At 34.2% G+C, this 18,697-nt stretch overlaps 1 pseudogene; it reads right to left on the reverse strand.

The window, feature by feature from the left end:
- Positions 1 to 14,647: 14,647 nt before the first annotated feature.
- Positions 14,648 to 15,545, reverse strand: LOC124501975 (60S ribosomal protein L6-like; annotated as a pseudogene).
- Positions 15,546 to 18,697: the final 3,152 nt, after the last annotated feature.

Here is an 18,697-nt window from a genome sequence, read left to right on the forward strand (position 1 = left end):
ATTTTCCCAGCTCTTAACTCTGCCCCTGGAGAATCTACTTCGCCTGGAGTTCTCTTTGTGTCACTGTATTACAGACGGTTCAATGACTCACATAAAAATACTACTAGTCTACATTTGTTGTGTGCCTACTAGTTTTGGAGCTCAGTTAAAACTTGAAAAATCACTCTTACAATGCTACAGTGCATTTAATTACTGAATTGCTGGTATAGGATTTATACACACACACACACACACACACACACACACACACACACTAGAGTTAATCATAGTTTTATTGTTTATAAAAAGTTCATTAGGAAAGGGTATTTAATGGTTATCTGCTAGCATTTTTAAAAGGCATAGTGGTAATCAGCCCCCAAAGGACTCTGTCTACCTAAGGTTAGCTGAAAACCACAGCAGCCTAATTAGCATCCCAAATCACCACCCAGCCATCTGTTATCTCTAGGCAAAGCAGAAGAAAATGTAAATGTCTAGGAAATAAGGGCTTTCAGTGAAAAGTCCAGATTTTTAATTTTTTTTTCATTTTTCCTCATAGTATTGGCATAGTCTTTGTATAGCAATATAGTATGCTGCTAGTGATGAAAGATCCTTATATTTTTGACAAGTGCATATAAGGAAAGGTGTTAGAGATAGCAGAGCCAGAAAATCATAAGACACACATATCACTTCAGTCTATTTTTAAAGATCAAAAATAGGATGCAAAGTAAGTGGACAAACAGAATTTCACTCCCTAGGGCTACCATCTGACACCTTGTGCTGACATAAACTCATTATAAAAATGACACATTTTTCAAACAGGTGACATAGTTTGTTACAAGATTTGAAAATTACACAGCTCTTATCTTACCAGGAATGACTATATATATTTTTCACACACAGTTCAGTTTATATCAAAACAATCTGTTTTGATACAAAATAAGTGAATGGTGTTGCAATGTTCTGGCCTTTGGGGGAAAATATTCTTTTTTGAACCCAGTATTACTCTTCTTTGTCCTGCAGGATTTCCCTGGTATCAAAGGCAAAAATAAAACTTTATTATGTCTGTGCTAATGAAGCACTGGAAATATAAGTAAGAGAGCAGTTTACAAAATATTTTATAATGAGAAAAAGATAATAAAACTTAAACCCTTCTTAATCTATTTTCCTATCCTACTGAGGCGGCTACTTTGAACATCAAAACCACTTATAAATACTCTATGCTGCATCTCGAGAAAGTACCATGATTTTTATCGAGAAAAGAAGGTAATTTCAATTCCAGTTCTTTTCAGGCACACCAAGAATATTAATCAATTAATAAATGGATAAAATTCTTTAGGTAATGTGAAAATTCTTTTTTCCAAGAAATTACATTCAAATACCACTAAAAACCATGTTATTATATATAGTCATTGTTATGTAACTTGGAAGCAATCTATGGATTGTATCGTAGTGATGTATGATGATAGATTAAAATGGTAAGACTATGAAAGAATCAGAATATGATATCTACTACAAATGTTAATACTGAAATGATAAAATATTTTATTTTTTTGGATTACAACTTACTCTCAGTTTTTATTATTCTGGGGTAGTATTCTGCAATAATAAGCATTGAAAATATACTTTCTCTTTCTGGCTCACTTATTCATTCAACAATAGATTGTTGAGTATCTATTTATGTTAAGCAACATCTTAAAGACTCGGAGTATACAATTAGTCAAACTTCTTAGTCTCATAGTGTATTAGCTAGCGTGTGTATGAGACATTCATCAAATAATGACATAATGGCAAGAAAAACAGAAAACAAAGCAAATAAATCTATGTGGATATGTACTGGAATCTGACCTAGCCTGGGGAGGGGCTGAGATTGCACACATGAGAAAGCAACTCTTGACATGGAGTCTAAAGGGTAACAAGAAATTAATTAAGCAAAGAAAAATTAAGCAAATGAATCTCACAGGTAAATACTCTGTGTTATGAGAAGTATAACATATTTAAGAAACTTAAAAAGACCAGGGAAAGGAAAATAAATGATACAACATGAAGCTTAAAAGGTAGTCAGGAAAGTTCATGCAGTGCTTTGGTCTCAGTCCTGAAAATATCGGTAAGCCACCAAGTGCTTTTATGCCACAAAATGATATAGTCAGGTGCATGTTTGGAAGAAAACTCTGTGGCTGTACTGTGGAGAGGAGATACATTGATGGTAATGAACATGGTGTAGAGGCTATTGTGCTAGTCGGTAAAGAGATTATAATTATTTGGAGTGACTTGAGAGCGGTAGATAATCAGCCAAGTGGATGAAGTTAAGAAGTTATTTGACAGAATTTAATAAGTTGCCACCTGCTTGGTGATTTTTTTCAACTATATAACCTTGTAGAGACTTTATTTCTTTTTTTTTTTTAGTGTTTATTTATTTTGAGAGTGATGTGTGCACATGAATGAGGGAGGGGCAGAGAAGAGAGGGAGAGAGACAATCCCAAGCATGCTCTGTGCTATCAGCACAGGGCCTTATGCGGGACTCCATTTCACAAACCATGAAATCATGACTTGAGTGAAAATCAGGAGTCAGACACTTAACCAACTGAGCCACCTAGGTGCCCTGAGACTTTATTTCTTTATATGTAGATTCATGAATATTAACAATTCATTTAAATATGATGGCTTGATAGGCTTAATCAGTGAAATATGATAGATAATCTTATGGGTTTATCTCCTTTCCTTCCAAACCCATTGTGTTAGTAATTAGTGTCCTTCCCTATCATATGTGAATTAAGCACGGACATGTGATCTATATCAATTAAAGACAAGACTAGAGATGAAGGTCATGAAAATCTTTGACTACCTAACAAGGAAGAAAGGAGGAACAGATCCGATGTAACCATGTAAGTCCAAAATCTAGCAAATTAAATTCCATTTGATCTTGGTGTGGTTTTTTTTTCTTCTTAAGAAAGTCTTTTATTTTTTATTTTTTTCCCATGAAGGCAGTGTGTTTACTCAGCCATCTGGGGACTGAGTACATTGAACAGTCAGAAAAAAAACATTTCCCCTCAATTCAATATACCCCTCTTATAGTAAGTAAGTCTTCACTCATCTACTTAATCAGATTACAATATTTCAAAAGATTACTTAATGCCTTTAGTGTCCATTAAGATGATTTTGATTAAAATCCTTTGATTTTATGGCTCCAGAATAATATTGTTTGGTTCCATGCTCTGTCCTCCAGGCCCATAGGGGCAGCTGCAACGGCTATCCATGCTTTCCAGCATGGCTCCACGACTCCACCTGTCATTAAGGGCCCTGCCTTCCCAAACTGAGATGGAGATACCTTGCTCCCAGGGCCTATGTGGGAGTGATGATCTCTGAATCACCTTCAGGGTCAGTCATCCCTTGTTTTGTTAGCAATCTTCCTTCATTCTGTCCCATTTTCTCTGTTTTTTTTTTCTTTTTCTTTTTTCTTTTTTTTTATTCCCAGTCAGCAGTGTTTCTACTGGTATAATTCCAACTCTATTTGCAGCCTCTACTGACAAAACTGATTTAATTTCCAGTTTATACTCATACTAATTTCCTCATCGAATGGTTGTTCAATCACATCCTTAGTGTCCTCTTCAGAATAAGCCTTCTCAGTTTTTGCAACATGGACAGGCTGAATACCCAGATCTTCTAATTCTGGTTCTTTTTGCCTAACAACTCCTTCAATGTATCCCTCCCCTCATATTTTACTATAAGAGGTATGGAATTGCTCCTTCAACACTTTGCTTAGAAATATCCTCAGCTAAATATCCAATTTCACTGCTTGTAAGTTTTACCTTTTGTACAACAGTAAAATATAATTCAGCCCAATTTGTTGCCACTTTGTATCAAGGATACCCTTTCCTGAATTTTGCAACAGCCTATTCCTCATTTCCGTTTGAGACTTCACCAGAATGGCTTTTAATGCCCATCTTAATGACATTATTCATGATGATATATGTATTCTCTACAATGACAGAGGCTTCTCCCATAGCTCTCTTCTTTTCTTCCTCAACAGAACTGCCTTTATTATTTATATTTCTATTAACTATCCCTTCAAGGCAATCTAGGCTTCTGCCAGCACCTACCTCAAAAATTCTCCTGTTCTCTACTCAGGGCAAAGCCACTTCCACTTTTTTTTAGATACCTGTTACAGGAGCCTTCCACTTTACATTACCAAAATCTGTATTAGGCTGCTTGGGCCAGCAAACAACATATCATAAATTAGGTGACTTCAACAACAGAAATTGGTTTTTTCACAACTCTAGAAGACAGAAGTCTACGATCAAAGATGGAAGTCTGTGATCAAAGATGCTGGCTAATTTGTTTTCCGGGGATAGCTATCTTCCAGGCTTGTAGATGGCTACATTCTCCTTGTGACCTTCCATGGCTTTTCCTGGGGTCATACATAAGGAAACAGAGAGAGTGTGTATAGCTCTCTGGCATCTCTTCTTATAAAGACACTAACCTTACCGGAATAGAACCCCACATTTATGATTTCATTTAACCTTAATTACTGCTTTAGAGTCTCCACTCCAAATACAGCCACACTGGGGTTTAGGACTTCAACATATAAATTTTGGGAGGGATCCAAACATTCAGTCTGTAACACCTGAGTTGCTTCTTCCTTTTGACTATTGTGATAATGTTGTTGATCGTGGGGTACAAATATCTGGTTCAGTCCCTGCTTTCGTTTCTTTTGGATATGTATAAAATTGCTGGATCGTATGGCAACATTCATTAACTTTTTTCAACAAATATTTAAGTACTTACTATTCTACAAGCATTGTGCTGTGTACCTAGAACAAGTGACTGCCGTTAAAAATTGATCTCAGACTCCTCTAAGCTTGCAAGGTCAAGCCTATCCCCTAAGGCAAGAGTACCATATATATCAGTTTCTCCAGTAGAAACTGCCCAAGTTTAAAGCAACAACACATTTTATTCTTAATAGCGTCCTTCTTTTGATCATGGGCTTCATGGTCACATTACCTAAAACCAATTCCTAAAACGCAGGTCCTTAAAATGATTCCACCTGTCACATATGTTCATAACTCTCTACTCAGGCAAATGTTCCATCACCAGAGTGGTAGTCCATTCTTTTAAATGGCTATTATAATCTTTTTAAGTTTTTATTTTTTATTTGAGAGAGAGAGAGAGCATGCTCATGCTCAAGTGTGAGAGGGGCAGAGAAAGAGGGGACAGAGGATCCAAAGTGGGCTCTGTACTGAGGAGAGAGCCCAATGCAGGGCTTGAACTCTCCAATGTGAGATTGTAACCTGGGCCAAAGGTGGAGGCCTAACCTACTGAGCCCCCCAGGAACCGCTTGGCTATTCTATTTTTATCCTTTTTAGAATTTCAGGGATTTTTTCCTATTAATTAAAGAGCATTAATGCTAATACTTAAAGTGAACTGCAAATCTAAGGAAGCAGAGAAAGTCAAAAGTAAGAAAAGGGACAATGATTCCCATGTGATTAAGAAAACTGTAGCTTTAGCATCCCCCCCTCATATGTCACTTCCTTTATCTTTTGTTTTCTTTACTATGATAAGACTTAATGGAAAGGGTCAGAAACATGATTTTGGAAGTATAACATCATCTGTTACACTATCACTTAGGAAAAAGAAATGTGAACTTCACTTTAGTTCACAACAAAATAAATTGCAAATGAAGAAAGAAATTTAAAAATCAGCCCCAAAATTGAAAGAAGTAAAAGGAATCATATGATTTTGGTGGAAAATACCCCTCTAAACTTAGAATCAATTGAAGAAATATTGCTGAAAGAATGAATATTATGCCAGCATAAAATTAATTAAGCAGTAACAAAATAATATTCATTCATGATACCACCAGTTATTGAAATCTATTTCGCACCAAGACATTGTCTCTTAAAAGTTAGAAAACAAAGATAAAAGCCACACCTTGTCTCATAGCATAAACTAGAGGGTAACAGATGTGGACACAGCCATATCTGATATAGGATGAGAGAGGAAAACAGAGTTGCATAAATTTGTATCTACGTGTATATTTCAGAAATGCTTCTCATTGTAGCTTTAATTCAAAACAGTGTTAAAAATCATGTTTAACACACAAATTTTATCTTTTTAAATGTATACTTTTAATTTTTTTAACATTTATTTATTTTTGAGAGACAGAGCATGAGCAGGGGAGGGGCTGAGAGGGAAGTAGACACAGAATCCGAAGCAGGCTCCAGGCTCTGAGCTGTCAGCACACAGCCCAACCGGGGGCTCGAACCCATGAACCATGAGATCACATCTGAGCCAAGGTCATATGCTTAACTGACTGAGTCACCCAGGCACACCTGACACACAAATTTTATAGCTCATATTCAAACTGCTACTTTTCAAACAGAAAGGATATCTCCAATTCTTTAAAATACATTAACTCTTCCTGCCCATCATTTATGGGACAGGTTTTTGGTTCATCCCTTTATACATAAAGTCTTGGATTTCTACTACTAAATATCTCTTTATTCCTCTTGCTACTTGAGTCATTTAATAAAGTTTTTCTTTTGTTTTACTATTTGTGTTTATCTTTTTAATGGAAGCCATCTTAACATTTGATTTGTATTTTATCTTTTTTATAAGTATTCTTAAATATTCTATAGAAATAACAAAAGGTTGATGAACTTTTTAATGTAAGCCTCAAGTTAGACTCTTTTTATTATTAAACCACATTCTTGGTCTTTTATAATATATTAATAAGTGGTCACGTGGTTTTGTTGTTGCTATTAATGCTCTTTTTGTTTCTATTTTGCGTGTTATGGGAGGCTATAATATAATGAAGAGAGCTTTGTCAGCACATAAAGAGATCAGATTTGAATTTTTACTTTATATTTTTCCCGATTTGTTAATAAATTTGATTGCTTTTTTCTTATACTAAAGATTAATAAAATGATATGGATAACTATATAGTTATATTATCTTCTCAGAGGAATGATGCTATATAAATTCAAATAAGTGATATTATTACCATATAAACCATTATGTGTCCTATTTTTATAAATTCAATCCACATCTTTGCTCTCCATGGTTTATCTTGCTATTCCTCCAAGTATGTCTATACTTGGCACAATATTCTAAAATGTTTGGATATATAGCATATCATCCTTGAGGGAAAACTTTTTGGCAACCTTCTTCTCCAAACAAGTCCCTCTCATGTAATCTGTTTCATGTTATAATGCCCTAGACATATTAACCTGTATTTGTGCAAGCTAATCTAATTTTGTTCAGTGTGTCCATATTTTTAGATTCCCAGCATCCTCAGCAAGAACTCCCAATGAAATAGAATTGGCAGCATTTCTAAATGGGTAATAAAAGTTCAGAAAATTAACAATCCTCAAACTAAAAGACTTCAACCAGAATAGTTTCACATAGAGTATGGATACATATATTAATCTATTTAGCTTGTCTCCTGTGATACGTTTATTCCCAAATAACTCGATATGTTCAAAACAATAGTAAATATTTACAAATAACTAAGAAACTTCTCCTATTTGGGTTAGCTACTAAATCTATTTTATCTTGAAATGTTTTTTATATAAAGAACATGCTTACCACAGTCAAATATGACCTCACATCTGTCAGAATGGCTAATACCTAAAAGACAAGAAACAACAAGTGTTGGTGAGGAGAAGAAAAGGGAGCCTCATGCATTATTAGTGGGAATATAAATTGGCAGAGCTATTATGGAAACCAGTATAGGCAGTTCCTAAAAAAATTAAAAACAGAAATACCATATGACCCAGTAATTCCACTACTGGGCATTTACCCAAAGAAAGCGAAAACACAAATTCAAAAACATATATGCACTGTATGTTTATTGCAGCATTATTTGTAATAACCAAGATATTGAAGCAACCTAAGTGTCCATTGATGGATGAATAAAGAAGAACTAATGACATGTTACTCAGACATTAAAAGGAGATCTTGCCATGTTCAATGACGTGAATGAACCTAGAATGTATCATGCAAGTTAAATAAGACAGAGAAAGAGAAAACCATGTGATTTTATTTATATTTCAAATCTAAAAAACAAAGCAAATGAACAAATAAATAAATCAACACAAAACCCAGAAATACTCATAAGTACCAAGAACAAACCAGTGGCTGCAGGTGGAGGGGGAGGATATGAGAAATACATGAAGGGGATTAAGAGGCACACACTTCTAGTTATAAAATAAGTCACAGGGATGAAAAGTACGGCAAGGAAATAATGTCAATAATATTATAATAACATTATATGCTGACTACACTTATTGTGGTAAGCATTATGTAATTTATAGAATTGTAAATCATTATGTTGTACACATGAAACTATATTACATTGTATGTCAGCTATACTTAAATGACAACAAAAATAAAAGAATTTTAAAGTGAAAAAAACATATTTATATATTATATGAAGATTTTCTCATTGCTATTTGCACAAATCCACTCCACTAAAACTTCTTCAGGAAAAAAAATGAAATTTTATTAGGAGATATTAGGGATAGCTCAAAAAAAATCCAAGAAAAATATGTAAACAGCAAGACTGAAAAAATTAAGGCAGTAGCCATAGCATTTAGCAACAGATGTCAGATGTCATCATTCTTAACCAAGTTTTACCATTAATGTGACTCATGTCCAATCTCCACTTCTCTATTTCTCACTGTGAATTCTCAATAAAGAACCTGTTTAGCCCAGCCTGATTAGTTCCCCTTATCTAATCAAGCAGGATCAAGAGGGAAGTGTCATTTGAAAGACAAATATATAACCCACAGGGTTCTGCTCATTTGAATAAGTGTGTGAGGTTCTCACAGAAGAGGTCCTGGCAACACCATCCTATCAGGCACCAACAACTCTATCTCATCATAAATGAACACATTGCATGCTTGAATAATGTCATATAGTTTTTTTTTTTTTTCAGCAAATATGACTTGAATGCTTTCTATGGGCCAACTCCTATGGAGAGAGCAATGAACAAGATCTGATCATCTTTAAATTCTATTGGAATTAACAGACCATAAATGAATTCCCAGATAATTAAATGTGATAATTACCTTATACAAGAAGTGCTGCAAAAGGAATGAGGTCTAGAGAATCTAGGTTGGGGACTTAAGTTTTCTTTAGACAGGTTGTCAAAAAAGAAGCCTCTCTCAGAAATTGACATCTATTCTGAGACATGAAAGATCAGAGGAAGCCAGCCATGGGAGAGACACACTTTTTCAGGCAAAGTCAATAGCAAGTGAAAAAAGCCTTGAAGGAGAAAAAGTGCATTGTGTTTCTGCACAGAAAGGAGACACAAGCTACAGCAGAATGAATGCCGAAGACAGTAGTAAACAGAGTTTGGGAAGGTGAGCAGAAGGAAGACTGTGCAAGACTTTCATATTTATATCAAAATTTTAGCCATAAATCTAATACACCAGGCATTGAAGGAAGAGTTTGAAGCATGTTGAGGTGGGGAAGAAAGCTAGGTTTCAAATAATTCTTTCTTTCTAAAGTACAGAGAATGGATTGGTGGCACAAAAGGATGGAAACAAGATATATATGTCTATTGCCATAATCTGGGTAAGAGGTAATATTGGCTTTACCTAGAGAAGTAACGTTGAAGATTAAACAAACAAACAGACAGACGGACGGACACCAAAGATGTGAAATTTACTTTGGAAGAGAAATTGATATTTGATTAGAATTGGAAAATGGAGGGAAGGAGAAAATTAAGTTTGACCAGGATTATGTGTTAATAGTATCCTTTGCTGAGATGAAGAAGACTTCCTAGTAGCTAAATGATGGTGATGTTTTTTTGTTGTACACCCAGTTCAAACAATCAGTCATGACCCAGGGGTTATATTTTCCTTTAGAAAAGATTTTACCCATAGTTTAAAGGAGGGGACCTGGCTATACTTTCTCAATGTTAGCTACATTCTCAGAAATGTTAACCCCTTATGTTCCCAAGGCAGTAACCAGCAGCACATGGAATTTATTGCCCTCTCAGTCTAAATTAGGAAAAATATCAAATGTCCACTGAGCAGTGGGTTGTCAGAGTTCTGGAACTGAATTCTGTTGGTCCTGTTTTTTTTTTTTTTTCTGGTTTATCTGAGTTTGAGTATGTGTCCATTTCTAACCAATTACTGTAGCTAGAAAGACTGTCTACACTAAACAGCTTTAGGGCATGAGAAACAATTCAGTCAATCAGTAAATATTGTTAACTGTCCACTATATGACAATAGGCATACAGCAAGGAGGAAATCAAACAACAACAAAAACAATGCCATAACATTCTATTGAATTCCTTTCTTTTTTAATTGATTAATTAATTAATTTTTATAAATGGGGGGGGCAGAAAGAGAGAGAGAGAGAATCCCAAGCAGTCTCTGCGCTGTCAGTACAGAGCCCTATGCAAAGCCAGATCTCCCAAACCATGAGATGATGACCTGAGCCAAGATCAAGAGTCAGACTTTAAAAAGACTGAGCCACCTGGGCGCCCCTCTATTGAATTCCCTTCTTACTGCAAAGCAGTAAAATTCAGGATGCTATGAAGATAAAAAGGTAATGGATGTTAATGGATATTCCACAATTTGCCACATTGTCTTCTAACAATTTCTGTTTATTTTACATTTTTATAATCCAAATTAGTGAAAAAAAAAATTTAAAGCCAATCCAACCTCTATTATTAAGCATAGTTGCTTTAATTTATCAATGTGAATATAAAATAGAATAAAGATTATGTCTTTTGAGGGGGGCATATTCTGAGAATTATATGGAAACAGTTATGCTCCTATATCCTTTGCAATATTAATCAACAATGTTTGAGTCAGTTAACTATTTTTTACATGTGTAATTTTCAGCCTCTGAGTTTTTTTTTTTATTTAGAATCAAGTTTTGTAAATTGACCGCCCATTTTTGCCATTTTTTTGTAAATTGATTTCTATGTTTGCTGTCTCCTCCGTACATCAATTTACTAGTTAATTTGGTTCTAAACAACTAATTTTATCATTTTCTTTTGTGGTATTGAGCCCTTGTCTGAGACCAGTAAAGATCTTTGGTGTCCCCAGTGATATTTTCTATACAAATTTCCTAACTTGAGGGCATTTGGATTCAAAAGTTCTTCTCTTTATTTTCTCCTCAGAAATGATTGTCTCCTCTTCTGCCTTCACACAGTGGCATTAAGTGACTTACAACAGCTCAGTCTTCTCTATTTAATTGCATTAAAACTTTTAAAAAAATACTTATCTATTTTGAAAGAGAGAGAGAGTTGGGGAGGGGCAGAGAGAGAGAGGAAGACAGAGGGTTCCAAGCAGGCTGTGTGCCTGATGCAGGGCTGGAACCTTCACAAACAATGAGATCACGGCCTGAACTGAAGTCCAACGCTTAACTTACTGAGCTACCCAGGCGTCCTGTTTAATTGCATTTTAACTCAGAAGCAAGTAGAAAGTCAAAAAGATGAAGCTGCAGTGACTACCAGTCCTCAGATGACCTCTGCTGAATGTGCAAGTCCACATCAAAATTTACTGGTACTCCTGATGTGGCATCATTGTTATCTCTTACCCTATACTTTGACTGGCATATGAATATGCCAAGACTATGATAGCTATGTGAAGTAAAAGATATCAATAGTTCTGTTAGTTGAACATGTTACTCTCATTTGGATACTTATTTATAAATTTTCATTTTATTTGGACTTAGAAATCTTACCTACAAGTAAATAAAGATTGGAGGGGTGCCTCGGTGACTCGGTTAAGCTTCTGACTTTCGCTAAGGTCATAATCTCATGATTTGTGAGGTCAAGCTCCGTGTCCGGCTCTGTGCTGACAGCTCAGAGCCTGGATTTTGCTTCTTTGGATTCTGGGTCTCCCTCTCTCTCTGCCCCTCCCCCGCTCATGCTCGCTCTCTCTCTCTCTCTCTCTCTCAAAAATAAACATTACAGGGGCGCCTGGGTGGCGCAGTCGGTTAAGCGTCCGACTTCAGCCAGGTCACGATCTCGCAGTCCGTGAGTTCGAGCCCCGCGTCGGGCTCTGGGCTGATGGCTCAGAGCCTGGAGCCTGTTTCCGATTCTGTGTCTCCCTCTCTCTCTGCCCCTCCCCCATTCATGCTCTGTCTCTCTCTGTCCCAAAAATAAATAAACGTTGAAAAAAAAATTAAAAAAAAAATAAAAAAAAAATAAAAAAAAATAAACATTACAAAATTCTTTAAAAAAAATATTAAAAAGATTGGAAAGGTTAAGCTCAAAGTCATCTAGTGATTAGTAAAGTCACATGCTAAATTCAATGTCTGGACCATAAAATCAATGTGCATTTCACTACAACATACATATCTTCTTTCTAAAATCCCACTATACCCACAAAACAAAAACTTCCTGACAAGTCAAAACTATTCTATCTTACTTAGGTGATTTGGCTTTAATATGTTCAGTACTTTACAGAACAAACACAGTACTGTTGTGATATATTCAGATAATAATACAGAAATGAGTTCCAAAGTGTTCAAAAAGAAGTTCTTGCTCTGAGAATTTCTGCTTAACAAACCTAAGTCTATCACTTTCAAAAGTCCACATTCTTTGAAGGATACTTAGATATCTTTACAGCTGTAAAGTTGGAAATAATTATAGTTGTATAAATAAAAATTCTTCTCATGCTTCAGTTAATTTTAATAACTATAATTCATAATAAGTGCAATATGGCATGGGATTCTAATAACGTAAATTCATGCCTTCTTGCCTAGGAACATTAAAAGGCCATGAGGTGGTGGGAGGGAGCATTTATTAAAATTGAAAAGAAAATTGGAAATATGAATCTGCTTATATGTATATGCATTACAATGCTGCACATTAGAAGATATAGCAGCCAATACTATGTTTCCTTATAAGTGTGAAAGAAGAGTGGAATACTTCAACCATTGTTTTTATACTGGGAAGAAAAAAAATGAATCCCAATTCAAGGTAACAATAACTGAGTTTAAGTTCAAGTTCAAGCTTTTTGCTTACTAGTTCCTTAAACTTCTGAATTCTAATTATCTTAACAATGAAATGATTTTACCTGCCTTACCTATTGCATAGTGTTGTATTAAGGATTGAATAGAACATATGCCTGTGTGATTTGTTAGATAAAAACACCATATAAATATAATTACTATCTACTGTGTTCTCTGAAATAACACATTCAAACTTAAAATATATATTTTTTATTTTAAAATGTTTTTTTTATTTTAAATAGTGTCAAGCTGTATTTGAAAGCTACAAAAGTCAACTTCAAAATGGAAAGATATGAATGCAATGAATTCTATTTTAAATCTTGTGAGATTCAGCTTAATAGTAGTTAGAGGCAAACGTATACCTTCTGATGAAAATATTTCAGCACCAGAAAAAGTGAAAATTGCTAAGCCAACAATTCAAATCAAAATTTTAAAAGAAACAAAAATAAAGAAATAATAAAGAGAAAGCCATAAATTAAAGAAATACAACACAAAGGAAAAGGAAGGTAGATTAATATGCAAAATTAAATTCACAGAATAATGCTTTATAACACTGAGTAACTTTAAGTGTGGGAAATGGGAGTGTCTTTTTTTTAAAGTATAATTTTAAGGAACTGAAGTGAGGGAAACTCTAAGAGGCCAGAAAAAGAAATAAAGTATAATTAATTTATTCAGTTAACAGGTATTTATTGGACACCTAATATGCACCAGGCACTACTCTAGCACTTGTTTACAACAGTTTAAAAAAAAAAGATAAATATCTTAGAGTTTGTATTGCAGTAGGAAAGATTGCTAAGAAAAATTAAAAAGTAAATAATTAGTACATTAAAATTTAATGAGTGTTCTGGTAAAAAAAGTAACTCAATGAAGCATGATAATGTTTTCTGGGGAATGGAGATTATAATTTTAAACAGAGCAATGAGAAAGGCCTTATCTTTCTCAAGTCAGTCTCATTCTGAAAAACACAAAATAACTCTCAGGTTAATTTTTCCATCAAAATCCAGTTGTAAGTATTCAATTGCCTACTTGGCATTTCCACTTGGATTTTTAGTTAAAATTTCAAATTTAAAATATCCAAATCTATGTAGAATGAACATCAAAATCTGCATCACCTTGCCACTAAAACTGCTTGATCTTCAGTTTTCATCAGGCAGTGGCAACCCCAGACTTTCAGGTATTTAGAACAATAAATAATAGGAAGATAAATAAATAAAATCCTCCAGAAATCCTTGTTTTCCTCTTTTTCTAACAAAGGACACCCAATTTGGCCAAAAAAAAAAAAATTATATCAAAAGCAAAGTCAGAAATATCAAAAGCATTTACATGAGTATTTAATGGATCAACATACGTGTGTGTGTGTGTGTGTGTTTGTGTATGTGTGTGCATATGCGTATGAATACATGTACCTAAATACTTACATTATTTTCTGGATCAACAGATAATTTCTCATTGCACATTATTTCAAGTATACAAATTTATTTCAGGGTTAGGGATGTTTATTTTTCAAAATTAGAAAATTCATGTTATTTAATTTATTACCTTGGTTAAAATAGAAATTTTTAATTTCCAAAAATACCTTTGATCAAATTTAAAAGTCATTATAAACAACTTTTTATAAAACTTTTATCAAATTATAATAAAATGGTACACCTCAACTTCATAAAAGGCATCTACCATAAATCTCCTGCAAACATCATCCATTTCTTCTTCCTTTTAAATGGATCAGTGATTTAATTGGGTTCTTTGTAAAAATTTGGAACACCAATTTGGAGGATAAACTCCATTTGTGAGAAAAAACAGAGTGGAGGTGGCCCTGAAGCTGACAAACAGCTTTGATTCTTGGCCGAATTTGAGAGTCCACAGCTTTCTGGTAAACCTTGTGCTTCTTGTAATCTCATACTTCTCTTCCTCTGTGTTGAAGATCTCATATTCCTGGTGTCTGGGTTTACACAGCTTCTTCTTCTTTAAGTAAGCATCAATGAGATGTTTGGGGATTTTCACTTTGCCGATATCATTTTCAATGGAGGGCCGGATGTCTAGTCATAAGTAGCAAGCCACTGGTCAGTTGCTTAAGGAAAACCACCCTCTTGCTTCTGTGGTGCCCAGTGAGGATGATCAAAATGGTTCCAGAAGTGACACTAGCTCACACTTTTCTCACAGGCTGCCTGAAAGGTTGTTTTTTTGTTTGTTTGTTTGTTTTTTGTTTTTTTTTCCCAGCGGCTCAACAGCTTTCAAGGCATGTCTTCAGTAGGATAATACCTAGGCATTTTACAAAGTTTAACCACTCAAGTACCACCATTCTTGTCACCACCAACTGGTTTTGTGACAGAACTAAGAGCCTTCTTTTTCTTCTGAGCCCTGGATTTGGCTGCTGAATACTTCCTCTTATACTTGGCCTTTCTGGAATATATATCTGATCAGGACTATCTATCAATTCCTCTGACTAGGACAGGGTTTTGGCTGTAGTGGGGCTTCCCCTTTGGCGCTTTAGCCTTGAAATTATCCTTCTTAACTTCACCACCAGCATCAGCCCTTTTGGCTTCAGGCTTCTTCTCCTTAGTATCCTGCTTCTCAGCTTTTTCACCCACCATCTTGCAGGATGGGAAAGAGCAAACATCATCCATTTTGAACATTAACATCTTCCTTTAAGATGAGGAACGTGACTAGGATACCCCTAAACAAGTGATCCTACTTAACACTGAAGGGAAAGATCTAGTCAACCCAAGAAAGCAAGAAATACAAATAAACTATTTCAAGGATTGAAAATTGGATATCTGCTTCAAGCCATGTTGAAGTAACACAAAAACACTGGCCCATCCATCCTAGAAACTAGAAAGCAAACAATATTTGAAACAATAGTTTTCAAGCATTAAACAAGACAGTGCAAGATAGTGGTCCTTGAGAAAAGGAAATAAATAGAGAGCCCTAGGGTTGTTCAATATCACAGTCTGAAATGACTTTCTAGCACATAGCACAGGGATAAAGAAACTAAAAAAGTTAAAATTTGATGTTCATTTTTCAAAATTATGAATAGGAAGAAGTCAGTCATCACAGTTGCTATTCTATATTGACATGCAGACCCTAGTGGATACTATTTTGTAGACTATATAAGATTTGGAAAGGAGGAAACAAAATGCAAATAATAATAATAATTAAATTAAATTAAAAAATATAAAACAGAACAGAATAAGAGAAAACTATAGCAAACAATATTATTCCTTAAAACCTGCCATCACTCATTAGTAATAACTAAGAGATAAACATGTCTCATTCATCATATGTACCTAAGAATAACTATAACAATATATATGTAAGGCTTCTATATGAAAATTAAACTTCATTGAAGGATATAAAAACCCAATAAATAAAAAGACGCAACATTAGTGGATATAAGACCTAACATTGTAAAGAGTCAATTGCTTCTCAATCCATTTTCAACAAGTCATTGCCAATAAAAACATCAAGATGATGCTGAAATTTATAAGGAAAATTCTTTACAAGGAAAATATCTTAGGAGAATCAAAATATTCTCTCAGGAAAAAAAGAGGAAAGGAAAACCAATATTTAATATCCATAATAATTAAAATAGAGTGGTGTTTGCAATGGAATAGAAAAAGAAATGTAGATAGAAGGAATAGCATTAGTGTTTTCAAATCAGATGGATGCACATATGGAATCTGACATGTAATAAAATGGGCACTTCAAACCAGTAGGTGAGTGTAAGAATTATTTTTGAAACTATTCTTTGACAACTGGCCATCCAGTTGGAGGAAAAACAAAAACACATGAAGGATCCTTGCATCTCGGTATTCATACACACACACACACACACACACACACACACACACACACACACATTTATATACTTAATATATAAATGCATATATTCTGGTTAAAGTTTAAATGTAAAAAAAAACAAACACAAATTTAGAAGAAAACATCTTTATGCTAGTGAGATAAGAAAAAATGTTTTAAAATCATAGAAATTCAGAAAACTTTAAAAACTGGATACATTTGATAACAATACAAAATATATAAGCTTTGATATGGCTAAGAAAACCATAATCAAAGTGTAAAAAAGATATGTATGTATGATCATGTATATGTATATATGTCATCGTAGATTAACATTTGAATTGTAGATAGAAAAACATAACAGAAAAAAATAAATAATTGAAAACATATGAACAGATCATTTACAGAGAAGGAAACCTGACTGGCAATAAACAGAAGAACATTTGCTCAACCACGTTACTATTGAGGAAATGCAAGTTAAAACACTGCCATTTCACTCCAAATCTACCAGATTGCCTGTAATCAAAAGTTTCATGAATATCAAGTATGTGGGCTATGCTGAGTGCGATCTAAAATTGGAAAGCAAGTTGGCAATATCTGGAATAGCTGATGGTGCACATGTCACAGGAACCAGCCATGCCACTTCTAAATATATGTTTTAGTAAAAAGCTTGAATATGCATCTAATGAGACATGCAAAGGAATGTTCACTGAACCGCTATTTACAGTGGTGTGGTACTTGAAATGTTATCACTAGGCAAGTAGATAAAGAAAATATGATATGTAGCATATTTCAATTCAACAATTAAGATGAATGAATACAGTCTGCATGTATTGATGTGAATGTATATAAAATTTTTGAATGAAAAGCATATTGCAGAAGAAGATGTGCAATATATGAGAGAACTGATAAATATTTCAAAGTATATTGTTTGTGGATAGGTATATAGCTAAAGTATTAAAGCCTGTGTGGAAATATTGCACATAACCTTGGTGTAGTTATCTCTGGGGAGGAAAGGAGGGAAAGGGAATCAGAGCTGCCAAGCGGGCTTCAAGCGCTATTGTTAAATTCTGTTTCTTTAAAGCAAAAGATCTGAGGCGATCCTGGCAAACGTGTGCAGTTTAAATGCATTTTTCGTACATTTAAAATATGTCAAATTTTAAGAACTGAGTTAGATAATTATCAGTGACGCTTTCCCCAAAACACTCAGGCAGTTAATGCTTTAGCCTCTGCAAAGCCATTACAGTCTAATGTCCTGATTTACTATTATAAACAAGAGGATAAGGGAAGACCTAGATTGCTTCCCATTCATCTTTGTACTGTATCTAACTTAAGTCCGGCATTTAACTTGGCTGATCAAATAATTAAATAAGAAAATGTGCATATTTTAATATACTAGTGAGAAAGATTTTAACATTTCAGTAAGATAGAAGTATAATAATTTATTAATAATTTGTCTTACACACACACATACACATATCAAGCAATAAGTACATACAAAAAAATGTGATATATATGTATGTCACACACACTCACATACACAAGAATGTATGATTAAATGTCTAAATAATCTAAAGAAAGTACAGAATCCTCATTTTTATTCTAGGAAAGCATATGAAAAAGTGCACCACCAATTAAAATATTTCCCTAATTCTTTTTGTTTTGTAAATTGGGAAAAAATTGTTATATATCACTTTTCCCAATCTTGTGAATTTAAAGGAACTTAGAACATATTTTGACTGTATTATATGGCATATACCTGTATTCATTCAATTAAACTAAAGATTGTTTTAGCCAAAAACATTTCAAATAGTATATTTTGATAGAAATCTATCTTCTCAGAAATGAAAATATTTTAGAAAAATGACTAGTAAGAAACTCAACAATACTGGGGCGCCTGAGTGTCTTAGTCGGTTAAGTGTCCGACTTCAGCTCAGGTCATGACCTA

This window comes from Lynx rufus, unplaced genomic scaffold (assembly GCF_022079265.1).
Source record: "Lynx rufus isolate CCGP_SWC_20201006 ecotype Redwood Valley unplaced genomic scaffold, mLynRuf1.p SCAF_7, whole genome shotgun sequence".
Classification (NCBI taxonomy): Eukaryota; Metazoa; Chordata; class Mammalia; order Carnivora; family Felidae; genus Lynx; species Lynx rufus.